Consider the following 4,994-nt stretch of genomic DNA (forward strand, 5'->3'; position numbering starts at 1 on the left):
CATTCAGCGGGAGCTATTTTTAGGTCTGCTACCGTTATGTCTCAAGCACTCTCATTCACTCTCATTCATCCAGGAACCAGTTTACATGGGAGGGGTAGGTATGAGTCACAGTTACAACACAATTATAATAGGGTCTGCCCCGGCAGGGGATACAAAATGGAGACTTGACAAGACAAGATGGAGACTTGGCATTACTTTGGCCAACTTACAGAAACAGGCCTAAATCATACAATATCAATATAAAACAGTAAAAATCAATACAAGCATAATAGGAATACAATATAAAACAGTAAAAATCAATCAAAAAATAAAAGCATTATTTACAATGATATACGGACAATATAAAAGGGGCTTGTTACAGTAGTGGCATACAAAAACTTATCCTATCTTTTAACTTAACTATGACTTATCATAACTACTCACAACTACTTATAAGGGATAGAGAGGGCAGAGAGAAAGTCAGAAACGGTTGGGGAAGGGAGGGAATGTATTTTAAGTAAAAAAGAAAAAGAAAAAGCTAGGGGTTTTGCTACAGTGTATGCGCAGCTCCATCCCACCCATCCCAGCAGGGGCCACGTTACCTGGGACCCCTTTTCATGCAGAGACCAACACCAGCTGCCTTCCCATGAGCCATGCCACAGGGACCTCTCCCTCCCCCCTCGCAGCTGGGACAGCCTGGCCACGATGAAGGCTTAGGGGGATCCCCACTCTGCATCCATGAAGTGCCAGGAGCGAGTCGTCCTGACCCAATGTACAACACAAGGGCCAGGCGAGCACTTGCCTCTAGGTCAAGCCTGGCCTGGCCTGCACACGGTGTCACCCACCCTTTTGCGCCACGTCTGCCTGTGCTCTCCCCATGGTGCAGCATGCTCTGCCCCTCTGGGAAGTGACTGGAGTGTATCCCTAAGGAAGGCCATTTGCAAGCATCTGGAGGAGGAAAGGCTGATCACAAGCCATCAGCATGCTAAACAAACTTGATTTCCTTCTTCACCAAGATAACTAGTTAAGTAGATGAAGGGAATGCTGTGGATAGCATGTATCTGGACTTCAGCAAGGCTTTTGACAAAGTCCTGCATGACTTTCTCCTAAACAAATTAGAGAAATGTGGTCTGGACAAAACTACTACAAGCTGATTAGACAACTGGCTCAATAGCTGCAGCAAAGGGTAATTATTAACAGATGCATGTCAGGAAGTTTCAAGTGGAGTCCCACAGAGGTCTGTCCTGGGCCCAGTGCTGTTCAACCTGCTTATTAATGATTTGGATGCTGGCACAGAAAGCTTCTTGAGCTCAAGTCTGCAGATGACATGAAACTGGGAAGGACTGTGAACGTGTTGGAGGACAGGAGAGCAATTCAGAAGGATCCGGACAGATTGAACACTGGGCTGGATCTAAAAGCATAAAGTTCAGCTCAGATAAGTGCAAGGTGCTGCACTGCAAGGGGAATAATGAAAATACAGATACCAAATGGGTGACTCCTGGCTGGATGGCAGTGTCGTGGAGAAGGATCTGAGAGGCTCGGTAGATCACAGACTCCATGTGAGTCTGCAGTGTGGTGCGGCTGCACAAAAGATGATTATGGGTTCAGGCTGTGTTAACAGCAACGTCATATATAAGACACAGGAAGTGACAGTGCCTTTTTAGCACTGGTCAGGCCTTATCTGCATACTGTGTGCAGTTTTGGGCTCCACTTTCAAAAGGATATGGAGAATTTAGAGAGGACCCGGAAGCGGGTGACCACAATGATAAAGGGCTTGGAATAGAAGGCAAGTCAGATGAGGACAGGCTGAAGGCAATAAGTACTTTTTCAGCAAGCTGAATGTGCTTAAGAGGAGACAAAAAGAGAGCCGCCGTAAAGAAGAGGGAAAATGCCTTTTCTCTCTTGCTGCAGAAAGTAGAACGTGGACCAATGGTTTGAAGTTGCAGCAAAGTAAATCTCGATTGGACCTTGGGGAAAACTTCTTCCCTGTTAGAGCAGGGAGGCAGTGAATAGATGCGTAGGGAAGGGGTGGGCTCTCCATCACTGGAGGTGCTCAAAGAGAGGTTGGATACGAGGAGAATCTGGGTGTAGCGGTCGGTGCCTATGCTCTGCTCCAGGGATTTCCCTTGATTCTGGGCTTTGGTGATTGCTGCAGGCAGCAAGGAGGGAATTTCATCCCCTCCTGTTGCTACACGAGTCACGGGTTTTTTTTGTTCATTTTTTTTAAGCCTCCTTCAGTGGCTTTGGGTGTTGGCTACAGCCCAGCTGGGGACTGTGGGCTCTGCCAATGCTCCTGCTGGGACCCAAGCTGGAGGTTCCTGGCTAGAGGGTCTTGCCCCTCTGATCCGGGTCAGACCAATGCTGTATTTGAGGTCAGGAAGGAGTTTTACAGGCCAGACAGATTGGTACAGATTGGCGGGTGTTGCCTTCCTATGTGGTGGCGAGCGTGGTCCTCTTCCTCGCCATAGACATGGAAAACGTTGTTCTCTCTTACCACAGAAGGCAAGACCAGAGGCAATGGGTTTAAGCTGCAGCAAAGCAAGTTTCCATCATATCTCAGGATAAATCGTATGACTGTTAAGGACAATTGGACATTGGGCAGGGCTCAGGGTAATTGTAGTATCTCCTTCACTGGAGGTTGTCTAGAAAAGGCTGGATACATGTCTGCCTGGGAAGGAAAACAGCAGAGGGTCATGTATCTATGCAGGGACTGCAGCCAGAGGACCCTGGAGGTCCCTTCCAACCCTGCGGTTCAGTGATTCAGGGCCTGTTTTTAACCAGCCTTTTGTCACACTGATGAAGCCAGGTGCCCATTTATTGCCGCTCACGTAAATCAGGAGTAGCTCAGCTAGGAGGCACTGCTGTCCCCTGTCTCGTCACCCGGAGTCAGGGGAAAGACTGTGCCATGTGCACTGGGCTAGTGGGAGGAGACCCCAGCATGAAAATGAAAAATATTTCCTTCCTCTTGCCCAGGGCAGCAGCTATGCAAAGGGGACTGAGCTCTGCCGCAGTCAGTTGGCAGGTGACAGCTCAGGGCCCAGGACAGCGGGGAGCGCGGTGCTGCTCGTGCTGGGTAAGTACCTGGTGAAACAGCCACCCTGCCTGGAGCACAGTGCTATGGGCAGGGGCTGTTCAGGAACGGTGGGTGGCCCTGCATGCTAATGCCATGATAGACATTAGGGAGTGAGAAGGGAGAGCCCAGGTATGTTTGTGTCAGGATCACTTTGGGGAAGGGCAGAAAATGAAGCTTCCCTGGGGCAGGGCTGCAGCCAGGGGCAGACGCTGAGGTCGGATCTAGAAAGAGACTCTGCAATATTGTTAGAGAGAAAAGCTGCCGGGAACTGTGTTGTCAAGGGGGACTTTGACCTCCCAGATGTGAGTGGGGAGTAAATGCTACTAACCCTGGTAGGACAGAGGGATCATCCCCAGATGTGAGAGTCGACAGATTCCTTCTCCAAACAGTCACTGAACCAACAAGAGGCGATGCTGTTTGGGGCTTGGTCCTGGTGGTGCGGGAGTTCATACGGAAGTGGCGGTACTGTTATAAAAGAGCTTTGGGCAGAGAGATCGTGGGTTGATTTGGTTGAAACTAAAGGGTTTACACAGAAGCAGTTCTCTATTGTGAAAGGACAAACCTCTGGAAAGGGAGTGAATCGGAGAGGGAGGTCGACTGGACGAGCCTCTCCGGGACCTGAGCGTGGAGGTTGCCTGCAATGTTTCTGGCAAACGTGCTAATATGATCTGGAACCTGTATCCCAAACAAGGGGTTTGTGGTGTCACGGCCCCTCCCCATCTCCTGAAGGTTGGGAAAGCCAATTCTGAGAAGCAGGTGAACTTAATTAACATTTTCTACTTTCACTTCTTTTTTTTTTTCCTGTGGAAAGGCAAGGCACCCAGTTACTGCAGCTGTAGCCACTAACTATGCCTGGTGCTTCCCAAAAGCACTGAACAGCACTTTGGTCAGATTAACTCCAGTGGCTCTGAACAACACTGTGTAAGGCTGAAGTTGCAAAGTTGTGCTTTCAGGGGAGCTCTCAGCAGATGTGGCTTGAACTGGCGCTTCACGCTCCGGAAAACCCCTGATCACGGTGACAGGTGTGCGAGCGCTCTGAGGTTTGTTGCAGGTGGCTTCTAATTGCCAAGAGCTTCTGCAGCCCCTGCTATTCCCACGAGCCCCTCTCCAGTGATACAGAGGGCCGAGCTGATGCCAGACTGTGTCTACTACATGCATTTGTTGTTCCCACAGGCTTTTTTCTTTGTAACTTGTGAACATTTGAATGAACCATAACGACACCCTACCTGTTATAGCAATGAGATATTTCAATGATATGCCACTGACACTGCTATTAATTTGTAAAAAGTAGCATATTTTCACATGCCAAATTAATGTTTGTTGTATCACGTTTTAAAAAGTTAGATCAGTGGTTTTCAGCTTTTTTTCATTTGCGAACCCCTGAAAAATTTCGAATGGAGGTGCGGACCCCTCTGAATTGTAAGTGTAGGCATTCGTGTACTTTTGATTGATCGCAGTCATCTTTCGTGGGCCTTTTAGACCCCCAGGGCTCTGCAGACTACAAGTTGGAAACCACTGAATTACACGATAGTGTAAGAGTCACATTGCAGCCATGATGGTCCTGAAATTAAGCAAAGGGCCAGAATTTCTTAGGGTGATATCTCTTATTGGACCAACTGCATAGTTGGGAGAGTTAGACAAGCTTTTGAATGCAAAATATTCTTCATCAGGTCACATGACGATAATTCATGACACGCAAAACTGAACACTCAGCATGTTCATACAACACATCAAACACAACTTGCAAACACGTTAGACAACACAACATATATAAATAACATACGTGCTGCTCTGTTCAACACTGATAAGGCCTTGCCAGGAGTATCGTGTCCATTTTTGGAACCTGCACTTCAAGAAAGATGTAGCCAGATTAGAAAAAGTTCAGTGAAGAGCAGAAAAATGATTAAAGGTCTGGAGACCTTGATGTATGAGGAAAGGATGA

Source organism: Alligator sinensis, unplaced genomic scaffold (assembly GCF_000455745.1).
Source record: "Alligator sinensis unplaced genomic scaffold, ASM45574v1 scaffold1659_1, whole genome shotgun sequence".
Classification (NCBI taxonomy): domain Eukaryota; kingdom Metazoa; phylum Chordata; order Crocodylia; family Alligatoridae; genus Alligator; species Alligator sinensis.